Below are 14,127 nucleotides of genomic sequence, written 5' to 3'. Positions count from 1 at the left end.
GCTTGAGTGATCAAGAGAGGTAATTAGCTTTACGACCCTAGCCTGTGTCTGGCCTGGCCCTGGCCATCTCCTCCCCATATTCAGGTGTCTCACATCAGACCCAATAATGACCAACTGAGAAATGCATCCCAGCTTAGGCTGTCTATAAATTTATGGCAGCTTATGGGGTGGCGCAGACAGGGGCATGGCGCAGACATCATGGCTCTTTCCTGAGTGGCTCTGTCACGAGTGATGCGCAGTTTCACCGACGCAGTTATCAATTCTGATCATGTCTTCTCTGCTCTTTTACAGGTAATTGTCTCCTATCTCCTATCCAACTGTACATCCCCACTGAACTGGCTTTGCTGAGTCTTCTATTAATATTTTTGGTAATTGTCTCCTATCTCCTATCCAACTGTACATCCCCACTGAACTGGCTTTGCTGAGTCTTCTATTAATATTTTTGGTAATTGTCTCCTATCTCCTATCCAACTGTACATCCCCACTGAACTGGCTTTGCTGAGTCTGCTATTAATATTTTTGGTAATTGTCTCCTGCTGCCATATCTTTAAACTTCCATATTTACTGCTAGCTCTATAACAAACACACTGCAATAGCAATATTACTGGTGATTGATTCTCAACTCCATGTGGCTTGAGTGATCAAGAGAGGTAATTAGCTTTACGACCCTAGCCTGTGTCTGGCAAGGCCCTGGCCATCTCCTCCCCATATTCAGGTGTCTCACATCAGACCCAATAATGACCAACTGAGAAATGCATCCCAGCTTAGGCTGTCTATAAATTTATGGCAGCTTATGGGGTGGCGCAGACAGGGGCATGGCGCAGACATCATGGCTCTTTCCTGAGTGGCTCTGTCACGAGTGATGCGCAGTTTCACCGACGCAGTTATCAATTCTGATCATGTCTTCTCTGCTCTTTTACAGGTAATTGTCTCCTATCTCCTATCCAACTGTACATCCCCACTGAACTGGCTTTGCTGAGTCTTCTATTAATATTTTTGGTAATTGTCTCCTATCTCCTATCCAACTGTACATCCCCACTGAACTGGCTTTGCTGAGTCTTCTATTAATATTTTTGGTAATTGTCTCCTATCTCCTATCCAACTGTACATCCCCACTGAACTGGCTTTGCTGAGTCTGCTATTAATATTTTTGGTAATTGTCTCCTGCTGCCATATCTTTAAACTTCCATATTTACTGCTAGCTCTATAACAAACACACTGCAATAGCAATATTACTGGTGATTGATTCTCAACTCCATGTGGCTTGAGTGATCAAGAGAGGTAATTAGCTTTACGACCCTAGCCTGTGTCTGGCCTGGCCCTGGCCATCTCCTCCCCATATTCAGGTGTCTCACATCAGACCCAATAATGACCAACTGAGAAATGCATCCCAGCTTAGGCTGTCTATAAATTTATGGCAGCTTATGGGGTGGCGCAGACAGGGGCATGGCGCAGACATCATGGCTCTTTCCTGAGTGGCTCTGTCACGAGTGATGCGCAGTTTCACCGACGCAGTTATCAATTCTGATCATGTCTTCTCTGCTCTTTTACAGGTAATTGTCTCCTATCTCCTATCCAACTGTACATCCCCACTGAACTGGCTTTGCTGAGTCTTCTATTAATATTTTTGGTAATTGTCTCCTATCTCCTATCCAACTGTACATCCCCACTGAACTGGCTTTGCTGAGTCTTCTATTAATATTTTTGGTAATTGTCTCCTATCTCCTATCCAACTGTACATCCCCACTGAACTGGCTTTGCTGAGTCTGCTATTAATATTTTTGGTAATTGTCTCCTGCTGCCATATCTTTAAACTTCCATATTTACTGCTAGCTCTATAACAAACACACTGCAATAGCAATATTACTGGTGATTGATTCTCAACTCCATGTGGCTTGAGTGATCAAGAGAGGTAATTAGCTTTACGACCCTAGCCTGTGTCTGGCCTGGCCCTGGCCATCTCCTCCCCATATTCAGGTGTCTCACATCAGACCCAATAATGACCAACTGAGAAATGCATCCCAGCTTAGGCTGTCTATAAATTTATGGCAGCTTATGGGGTGGCGCAGACAGGGGCATGGCGCAGACATCATGGCTCTTTCCTGAGTGGCTCTGTCACGAGTGATGCGCAGTTTCACCGACGCAGTTATCAATTCTGATCATGTCTTCTCTGCTCTTTTACAGGTAATTGTCTCCTATCTCCTATCCAACTGTACATCCCCACTGAACTGGCTTTGCTGAGTCTTCTATTAATATTTTTGGTAATTGTCTCCTATCTCCTATCCAACTGTACATCCCCACTGAACTGGCTTTGCTGAGTCTTCTATTAATATTTTTGGTAATTGTCTCCTATCCAACTGTACATCCCCACTGAACTGGCTTTGCTGAGTCTTCTATTAATATTTTTGGTAATTGTCTCCTATCCAACTGTACATCCCCACTGAACTGGCTTTGCTGAGTCTTCTATTAATATTTTTGGTAATTGTCTCCTATCTCCTATCCAACTGTACATCCCCACTGAACTGGCTTTGCTGAGTCTTCTATTAATATTTTTGGTAATTGTCTCCTATCTCCTATCCAACTGTACATCCCCACTGAACTGGCTTTGCTGAGTCTGCTATTAATATTTTTGGTAATTGTCTCCTGCTGCCATATCCTTAAACTTCCATATTTACTGCTAGCTCTATAACAAACACACTGCAATAGCAATATTACTGGTGATTGATTCTCAACTCCATGTGGCTTGAGTGATCAAGAGAGGTAATTAGCTTTACGACCCTAGCCTGTGTCTGGCCTGGCCCTGGCCATCTCCTCCCCATATTCAGGTGTCTCACATCAGACCCAATAATGACCAACTGAGAAATGCATCCCAGCTTAGGCTGTCTATAAATTTATGGCAGCTTATGGGGTGGCGCAGACAGGGGCATGGCGCAGACATCATGGCTCTTTCCTGAGTGGCTCTGTCACGAGTGATGCGCAGTTTCACCGACGCAGTTATCAATTCTGATCATGTCTTCTCTGCTCTTTTACAGGTAATTGTCTCCTATCTCCTATCCAACTGTACATCCCCACTGAACTGGCTTTGCTGAGTCTTCTATTAATATTTTTGGTAATTGTCTCCTATCTCCTATCCAACTGTACATCCCCACTGAACTGGCTTTGCTGAGTCTTCTATTAATATTTTTGGTAATTGTCTCCTATCTCCTATCCAACTGTACATCCCCACTGAACTGGCTTTGCTGAGTCTGCTATTAATATTTTTGGTAATTGTCTCCTGCTGCCATATCTTTAAACTTCCATATTTACTGCTAGCTCTATAACAAACACACTGCAATAGCAATATTACTGGTGATTGATTCTCAACTCCATGTGGCTTGAGTGATCAAGAGAGGTAATTAGCTTTACGACCCTAGCCTGTGTCTGGCCTGGCCCTGGCCATCTCCTCCCCATATTCAGGTGTCTCACATCAGACCCAATAATGACCAACTGAGAAATGCATCCCAGCTTAGGCTGTCTATAAATTTATGGCAGCTTATGGGGTGGCGCAGACAGGGGCATGGCGCAGACATCATGGCTCTTTCCTGAGTGGCTCTGTCACGAGTGATGCGCAGTTTCACCGACGCAGTTATCAATTCTGATCATGTCTTCTCTGCTCTTTTACAGGTAATTGTCTCCTATCTCCTATCCAACTGTACATCCCCACTGAACTGGCTTTGCTGAGTCTTCTATTAATATTTTTGGTAATTGTCTCCTATCTCCTATCCAACTGTACATCCCCACTGAACTGGCTTTGCTGAGTCTTCTATTAATATTTTTGGTAATTGTCTCCTATCTCCTATCCAACTGTACATCCCCACTGAACTGGCTTTGCTGAGTCTGCTATTAATATTTTTGGTAATTGTCTCCTGCTGCCATATCTTTAAACTTCCATATTTACTGCTAGCTCTATAACAAACACACTGCAATAGCAATATTACTGGTGATTGATTCTCAACTCCATGTGGCTTGAGTGATCAAGAGAGGTAATTAGCTTTACGACCCTAGCCTGTGTCTGGCCTGGCCCTGGCCATCTCCTCCCCATATTCAGGTGTCTCACATCAGACCCAATAATGACCAACTGAGAAATGCATCCCAGCTTAGGCTGTCTATAAATTTATGGCAGCTTATGGGGTGGCGCAGACAGGGGCATGGCGCAGACATCATGGCTCTTTCCTGAGTGGCTCTGTCACGAGTGATGCGCAGTTTCACCGACGCAGTTATCAATTCTGATCATGTCTTCTCTGCTCTTTTACAGGTAATTGTCTCCTATCTCCTATCCAACTGTACATCCCCACTGAACTGGCTTTGCTGAGTCTTCTATTAATATTTTTGGTAATTGTCTCCTATCTCCTATCCAACTGTACATCCCCACTGAACTGGCTTTGCTGAGTCTTCTATTAATATTTTTGGTAATTGTCTCCTATCTCCTATCCAACTGTACATCCCCACTGAACTGGCTTTGCTGAGTCTGCTATTAATATTTTTGGTAATTGTCTCCTGCTGCCATATCTTTAAACTTCCATATTTACTGCTAGCTCTATAACAAACACACTGCAATAGCAATATTACTGGTGATTGATTCTCAACTCCATGTGGCTTGAGTGATCAAGAGAGGTAATTAGCTTTACGACCCTAGCCTGTGTCTGGCCTGGCCCTGGCCATCTCCTCCCCATATTCAGGTGTCTCACATCAGACCCAATAATGACCAACTGAGAAATGCATCCCAGCTTAGGCTGTCTATAAATTTATGGCAGCTTATGGGGTGGCGCAGACAGGGGCATGGCGCAGACATCATGGCTCTTTCCTGAGTGGCTCTGTCACGAGTGATGCGCAGTTTCACCGACGCAGTTATCAATTCTGATCATGTCTTCTCTGCTCTTTTACAGGTAATTGTCTCCTATCTCCTATCCAACTGTACATCCCCACTGAACTGGCTTTGCTGAGTCTTCTATTAATATTTTTGGTAATTGTCTCCTATCTCCTATCCAACTGTACATCCCCACTGAACTGGCTTTGCTGAGTCTTCTATTAATATTTTTGGTAATTGTCTCCTATCTCCTATCCAACTGTACATCCCCACTGAACTGGCTTTGCTGAGTCTGCTATTAATATTTTTGGTAATTGTCTCCTGCTGCCATATCTTTAAACTTCCATATTTACTGCTAGCTCTATAACAAACACACTGCAATAGCAATATTACTGGTGATTGATTCTCAACTCCATGTGGCTTGAGTGATCAAGAGAGGTAATTAGCTTTACGACCCTAGCCTGTGTCTGGCCTGGCCCTGGCCATCTCCTCCCCATATTCAGGTGTCTCACATCAGACCCAATAATGACCAACTGAGAAATGCATCCCAGCTTAGGCTGTCTATAAATTTATGGCAGCTTATGGGGTGGCGCAGACAGGGGCATGGCGCAGACATCATGGCTCTTTCCTGAGTGGCTCTGTCACGAGTGATGCGCAGTTTCACCGACGCAGTTATCAATTCTGATCATGTCTTCTCTGCTCTTTTACAGGTAATTGTCTCCTATCTCCTATCCAACTGTACATCCCCACTGAACTGGCTTTGCTGAGTCTTCTATTAATATTTTTGGTAATTGTCTCCTATCTCCTATCCAACTGTACATCCCCACTGAACTGGCTTTGCTGAGTCTTCTATTAATATTTTTGGTAATTGTCTCCTATCTCCTATCCAACTGTACATCCCCACTGAACTGGCTTTGCTGAGTCTGCTATTAATATTTTTGGTAATTGTCTCCTGCTGCCATATCTTTAAACTTCCATATTTACTGCTAGCTCTATAACAAACACACTGCAATAGCAATATTACTGGTGATTGATTCTCAACTCCATGTGGCTTGAGTGATCAAGAGAGGTAATTAGCTTTACGACCCTAGCCTGTGTCTGGCCTGGCCCTGGCCATCTCCTCCCCATATTCAGGTGTCTCACATCAGACCCAATAATGACCAACTGAGAAATGCATCCCAGCTTAGGCTGTCTATAAATTTATGGCAGCTTATGGGGTGGCGCAGACAGGGGCATGGCGCAGACATCATGGCTCTTTCCTGAGTGGCTCTGTCACGAGTGATGCGCAGTTTCACCGACGCAGTTATCAATTCTGATCATGTCTTCTCTGCTCTTTTACAGGTAATTGTCTCCTATCTCCTATCCAACTGTACATCCCCACTGAACTGGCTTTGCTGAGTCTTCTATTAATATTTTTGGTAATTGTCTCCTATCTCCTATCCAACTGTACATCCCCACTGAACTGGCTTTGCTGAGTCTGCTATTAATATTTTTGGTAATTGTCTCCTGCTGCCATATCTTTAAACTTCCATATTTACTGCTAGCTCTATAACAAACACACTGCAATAGCAATATTACTGGTGATTGATTCTCAACTCCATGTGGCTTGAGTGATCAAGAGAGGTAATTAGCTTTACGACCCTAGCCTGTGTCTGGCCTGGCCCTGGCCATCTCCTCCCCATATTCAGGTGTCTCACATCAGACCCAATAATGACCAACTGAGAAATGCATCCCAGCTTAGGCTGTCTATAAATTTATGGCAGCTTATGGGGTGGCGCAGACAGGGGCATGGCGCAGACATCATGGCTCTTTCCTGAGTGGCTCTGTCACGAGTGATGCGCAGTTTCACCGACGCAGTTATCAATTCTGATCATGTCTTCTCTGCTCTTTTACAGGTAATTGTCTCCTATCTCCTATCCAACTGTACATCCCCACTGAACTGGCTTTGCTGAGTCTTCTATTAATATTTTTGGTAATTGTCTCCTATCTCCTATCCAACTGTACATCCCCACTGAACTGGCTTTGCTGAGTCTTCTATTAATATTTTTGGTAATTGTCTCCTATCTCCTATCCAACTGTACATCCCCACTGAACTGGCTTTGCTGAGTCTGCTATTAATATTTTTGGTAATTGTCTCCTGCTGCCATATCTTTAAACTTCCATATTTACTGCTAGCTCTATAACAAACACACTGCAATAGCAATATTACTGGTGATTGATTCTCAACTCCATGTGGCTTGAGTGATCAAGAGAGGTAATTAGCTTTACGACCCTAGCCTGTGTCTGGCCTGGCCCTGGCCATCTCCTCCCCATATTCAGGTGTCTCACATCAGACCCAATAATGACCAACTGAGAAATGCATCCCAGCTTAGGCTGTCTATAAATTTATGGCAGCTTATGGGGTGGCGCAGACAGGGGCATGGCGCAGACATCATGGCTCTTTCCTGAGTGGCTCTGTCACGAGTGATGCGCAGTTTCACCGACGCAGTTATCAATTCTGATCATGTCTTCTCTGCTCTTTTACAGGTAATTGTCTCCTATCTCCTATCCAACTGTACATCCCCACTGAACTGGCTTTGCTGAGTCTTCTATTAATATTTTTGGTAATTGTCTCCTATCTCCTATCCAACTGTACATCCCCACTGAACTGGCTTTGCTGAGTCTTCTATTAATATTTTTGGTAATTGTCTCCTATCTCCTATCCAACTGTACATCCCCACTGAACTGGCTTTGCTGAGTCTTCTATTAATATTTTTGGTAATTGTCTCCTATCCAACTGTACATCCCCACTGAACTGGCTTTGCTGAGTCTTCTATTAATATTTTTGGTAATTGTCTCCTATCTCCTATCCAACTGTACATCCCCACTGAACTGGCTTTGCTGAGTCTTCTATTAATATTTTTGGTAATTGTCTCCTATCTCCTATCCAACTGTACATCCCCACTGAACTGGCTTTGCTGAGTCTGCTATTAATATTTTTGGTAATTGTCTCCTGCTGCCATATCTTTAAACTTCCATATTTACTGCTAGCTCTATAACAAACACACTGCAATAGCAATATTACTGGTGATTGATTCTCAACTCCATGTGGCTTGAGTGATCAAGAGAGGTAATTAGCTTTACGACCCTAGCCTGTGTCTGGCCTGGCCCTGGCCATCTCCTCCCCATATTCAGGTGTCTCACATCAGACCCAATAATGACCAACTGAGAAATGCATCCCAGCTTAGGCTGTCTATAAATTTATGGCAGCTTATGGGGTGGCGCAGACAGGGGCATGGCGCAGACATCATGGCTCTTTCCTGAGTGGCTCTGTCACGAGTGATGCGCAGTTTCACCGACGCAGTTATCAATTCTGATCATGTCTTCTCTGCTCTTTTACAGGTAATTGTCTCCTATCTCCTATCCAACTGTACATCCCCACTGAACTGGCTTTGCTGAGTCTTCTATTAATATTTTTGGTAATTGTCTCCTATCTCCTATCCAACTGTACATCCCCACTGAACTGGCTTTGCTGAGTCTTCTATTAATATTTTTGGTAATTGTCTCCTATCTCCTATCCAACTGTACATCCCCACTGAACTGGCTTTGCTGAGTCTGCTATTAATATTTTTGGTAATTGTCTCCTGCTGCCATATCTTTAAACTTCCATATTTACTGCTAGCTCTATAACAAACACACTGCAATAGCAATATTACTGGTGATTGATTCTCAACTCCATGTGGCTTGAGTGATCAAGAGAGGTAATTAGCTTTACGACCCTAGCCTGTGTCTGGCCTGGCCCTGGCCATCTCCTCCCCATATTCAGGTGTCTCACATCAGACCCAATAATGACCAACTGAGAAATGCATCCCAGCTTAGGCTGTCTATAAATTTATGGCAGCTTATGGGGTGGCGCAGACAGGGGCATGGCGCAGACATCATGGCTCTTTCCTGAGTGGCTCTGTCACGAGTGATGCGCAGTTTCACCGACGCAGTTATCAATTCTGATCATGTCTTCTCTGCTCTTTTACAGGTAATTGTCTCCTATCTCCTATCCAACTGTACATCCCCACTGAACTGGCTTTGCTGAGTCTTCTATTAATATTTTTGGTAATTGTCTCCTATCTCCTATCCAACTGTACATCCCCACTGAACTGGCTTTGCTGAGTCTTCTATTAATATTTTTGGTAATTGTCTCCTATCTCCTATCCAACTGTACATCCCCACTGAACTGGCTTTGCTGAGTCTGCTAATAATATTTTTGGTAATTGTCTCCTGCTGCCATATCTTTAAACTTCCATATTTACTGCTAGCTCTATAACAAACACACTGCAATAGCAATATTACTGGTGATTGATTCTCAACTCCATGTGGCTTGAGTGATCAAGAGAGGTAATTAGCTTTACGACCCTAGCCTGTGTCTGGCCTGGCCCTGGCCATCTCCTCCCCATATTCAGGTGTCTCACATCAGACCCAATAATGACCAACTGAGAAATGCATCCCAGCTTAGGCTGTCTATAAATTTATGGCAGCTTATGGGGTGGCGCAGACAGGGGCATGGCGCAGACATCATGGCTCTTTCCTGAGTGGCTCTGTCACGAGTGATGCGCAGTTTCACCGACGCAGTTATCAATTCTGATCATGTCTTCTCTGCTCTTTTACAGGTAATTGTCTCCTATCTCCTATCCAACTGTACATCCCCACTGAACTGGCTTTGCTGAGTCTTCTATTAATATTTTTGGTAATTGTCTCCTATCTCCTATCCAACTGTACATCCCCACTGAACTGGCTTTGCTGAGTCTTCTATTAATATTTTTGGTAATTGTCTCCTATCTCCTATCCAACTGTACATCCCCACTGAACTGGCTTTGCTGAGTCTGCTATTAATATTTTTGGTAATTGTCTCCTGCTGCCATATCTTTAAACTTCCATATTTACTGCTAGCTCTATAACAAACACACTGCAATAGCAATATTACTGGTGATTGATTCTCAACTCCATGTGGCTTGAGTGATCAAGAGAGGTAATTAGCTTTACGACCCTAGCCTGTGTCTGGCCTGGCCCTGGCCATCTCCTCCCCATATTCAGGTGTCTCACATCAGACCCAATAATGACCAACTGAGAAATGCATCCCAGCTTAGGCTGTCTATAAATTTATGGCAGCTTATGGGGTGGCGCAGACAGGGGCATGGCGCAGACATCATGGCTCTTTCCTGAGTGGCTCTGTCACGAGTGATGCGCAGTTTCACCGACGCAGTTATCAATTCTGATCATGTCTTCTCTGCTCTTTTACAGGTAATTGTCTCCTATCTCCTATCCAACTGTACATCCCCACTGAACTGGCTTTGCTGAGTCTTCTATTAATATTTTTGGTAATTGTCTCCTATCTCCTATCCAACTGTACATCCCCACTGAACTGGCTTTGCTGAGTCTTCTATTAATATTTTTGGTAATTGTCTCCTATCTCCTATCCAACTGTACATCCCCACTGAACTGGCTTTGCTGAGTCTGCTATTAATATTTTTGGTAATTGTCTCCTGCTGCCATATCTTTAAACTTCCATATTTACTGCTAGCTCTATAACAAACACACTGCAATAGCAATATTACTGGTGATTGATTCTCAACTCCATGTGGCTTGAGTGATCAAGAGAGGTAATTAGCTTTACGACCCTAGCCTGTGTCTGGCCTGGCCCTGGCCATCTCCTCCCCATATTCAGGTGTCTCACATCAGACCCAATAATGACCAACTGAGAAATGCATCCCAGCTTAGGCTGTCTATAAATTTATGGCAGCTTATGGGGTGGCGCAGACAGGGGCATGGCGCAGACATCATGGCTCTTTCCTGAGTGGCTCTGTCACGAGTGATGCGCAGTTTCACCGACGCAGTTATCAATTCTGATCATGTCTTCTCTGCTCTTTTACAGGTAATTGTCTCCTATCTCCTATCCAACTGTACATCCCCACTGAACTGGCTTTGCTGAGTCTTCTATTAATATTTTTGGTAATTGTCTCCTATCTCCTATCCAACTGTACATCCCCACTGAACTGGCTTTGCTGAGTCTTCTATTAATATTTTTGGTAATTGTCTCCTATCTCCTATCCAACTGTACATCCCCACTGAACTGGCTTTGCTGAGTCTTCTATTAATATTTTTGGTAATTGTCTCCTATCCAACTGTACATCCCCACTGAACTGGCTTTGCTGAGTCTTCTATTAATATTTTTGGTAATTGTCTCCTATCTCCTATCCAACTGTACATCCCCACTGAACTGGCTTTGCTGAGTCTTCTATTAATATTTTTGGTAATTGTCTCCTATCTCCTATCCAACTGTACATCCCCACTGAACTGGCTTTGCTGAGTCTGCTATTAATATTTTTGGTAATTGTCTCCTGCTGCCATATCTTTAAACTTCCATATTTACTGCTAGCTCTATAACAAACACACTGCAATAGCAATATTACTGGTGATTGATTCTCAACTCCATGTGGCTTGAGTGATCAAGAGAGGTAATTAGCTTTACGACCCTAGCCTGTGTCTGGCCTGGCCCTGGCCATCTCCTCCCCATATTCAGGTGTCTCACATCAGACCCAATAATGACCAACTGAGAAATGCATCCCAGCTTAGGCTGTCTATAAATTTATGGCAGCTTATGGGGTGGCGCAGACAGGGGCATGGCGCAGACATCATGGCTCTTTCCTGAGTGGCTCTGTCACGAGTGATGCGCAGTTTCACCGACGCAGTTATCAATTCTGATCATGTCTTCTCTGCTCTTTTACAGGTAATTGTCTCCTATCTCCTATCCAACTGTACATCCCCACTGAACTGGCTTTGCTGAGTCTTCTATTAATATTTTTGGTAATTGTCTCCTATCTCCTATCCAACTGTACATCCCCACTGAACTGGCTTTGCTGAGTCTTCTATTAATATTTTTGGTAATTGTCTCCTATCTCCTATCCAACTGTACATCCCCACTGAACTGGCTTTGCTGAGTCTGCTATTAATATTTTTGGTAATTGTCTCCTGCTGCCATATCTTTAAACTTCCATATTTACTGCTAGCTCTATAACAAACACACTGCAATAGCAATATTACTGGTGATTGATTCTCAACTCCATGTGGCTTGAGTGATCAAGAGAGGTAATTAGCTTTACGACCCTAGCCTGTGTCTGGCCTGGCCCTGGCCATCTCCTCCCCATATTCAGGTGTCTCACATCAGACCCAATAATGACCAACTGAGAAATGCATCCCAGCTTAGGCTGTCTATAAATTTATGGCAGCTTATGGGGTGGCGCAGACAGGGGCATGGCGCAGACATCATGGCTCTTTCCTGAGTGGCTCTGTCACGAGTGATGCGCAGTTTCACCGACGCAGTTATCAATTCTGATCATGTCTTCTCTGCTCTTTTACAGGTAATTGTCTCCTATCTCCTATCCAACTGTACATCCCCACTGAACTGGCTTTGCTGAGTCTTCTATTAATATTTTTGGTAATTGTCTCCTATCTCCTATCCAACTGTACATCCCCACTGAACTGGCTTTGCTGAGTCTTCTATTAATATTTTTGGTAATTGTCTCCTATCTCCTATCCAACTGTACATCCCCACTGAACTGGCTTTGCTGAGTCTGCTATTAATATTTTTGGTAATTGTCTCCTGCTGCCATATCTTTAAACTTCCATATTTACTGCTAGCTCTATAACAAACACACTGCAATAGCAATATTACTGGTGATTGATTCTCAACTCCATGTGGCTTGAGTGATCAAGAGAGGTAATTAGCTTTACGACCCTAGCCTGTGTCTGGCCTGGCCCTGGCCATCTCCTCCCCATATTCAGGTGTCTCACATCAGACCCAATAATGACCAACTGAGAAATGCATCCCAGCTTAGGCTGTCTATAAATTTATGGCAGCTTATGGGGTGGCGCAGACAGGGGCATGGCGCAGACATCATGGCTCTTTCCTGAGTGGCTCTGTCACGAGTGATGCGCAGTTTCACCGACGCAGTTATCAATTCTGATCATGTCTTCTCTGCTCTTTTACAGGTAATTGTCTCCTATCTCCTATCCAACTGTACATCCCCACTGAACTGGCTTTGCTGAGTCTTCTATTAATATTTTTGGTAATTGTCTCCTATCTCCTATCCAACTGTACATCCCCACTGAACTGGCTTTGCTGAGTCTTCTATTAATATTTTTGGTAATTGTCTCCTATCTCCTATCCAACTGTACATCCCCACTGAACTGGCTTTGCTGAGTCTGCTATTAATATTTTTGGTAATTGTCTCCTGCTGCCATATCTTTAAACTTCCATATTTACTGCTAGCTCTATAACAAACACACTGCAATAGCAATATTACTGGTGATTGATTCTCAACTCCATGTGGCTTGAGTGATCAAGAGAGGTAATTAGCTTTACGACCCTAGCCTGTGTCTGGCCTGGCCCTGGCCATCTCCTCCCCATATTCAGGTGTCTCACATCAGACCCAATAATGACCAACTGAGAAATGCATCCCAGCTTAGGCTGTCTATAAATTTATGGCAGCTTATGGGGTGGCGCAGACAGGGGCATGGCGCAGACATCATGGCTCTTTCCTGAGTGGCTCTGTCACGAGTGATGCGCAGTTTCACCGACGCAGTTATCAATTCTGATCATGTCTTCTCTGCTCTTTTACAGGTAATTGTCTCCTATCTCCTATCCAACTGTACATCCCCACTGAACTGGCTTTGCTGAGTCTTCTATTAATATTTTTGGTAATTGTCTCCTATCTCCTATCCAACTGTACATCCCCACTGAACTGGCTTTGCTGAGTCTTCTATTAATATTTTTGGTAATTGTCTCCTATCTCCTATCCAACTGTACATCCCCACTGAACTGGCTTTGCTGAGTCTGCTATTAATATTTTTGGTAATTGTCTCCTGCTGCCATATCTTTAAACTTCCATATTTACTGCTAGCTCTATAACAAACACACTGCAATAGCAATATTACTGGTGATTGATTCTCAACTCCATGTGGCTTGAGTGATCAAGAGAGGTAATTAGCTTTACGACCCTAGCCTGTGTCTGGCCTGGCCCTGGCCATCTCCTCCCCATATTCAGGTGTCTCACATCAGACCCAATAATGACCAACTGAGAAATGCATCCCAGCTTAGGCTGTCTATAAATTTATGGCAGCTTATGGGGTGGCGCAGACAGGGGCATGGCGCAGACATCATGGCTCTTTCCTGAGTGGCTCTGTCACGAGTGATGCGCAGTTTCACCGACGCAGTTATCAATTCTGATCATGTCTTCTCTGCTCTTTTA

Source organism: Aquarana catesbeiana, linkage group LG03, assembly GCF_042186555.1.
Source record: "Aquarana catesbeiana isolate 2022-GZ linkage group LG03, ASM4218655v1, whole genome shotgun sequence".
Lineage (NCBI taxonomy): Eukaryota > Metazoa > Chordata > Amphibia > Anura > Ranidae > Aquarana > Aquarana catesbeiana.
The sequence above is the reverse complement of the archived record's forward strand: the minus strand, read 5'-3'. Positions refer to the sequence as shown.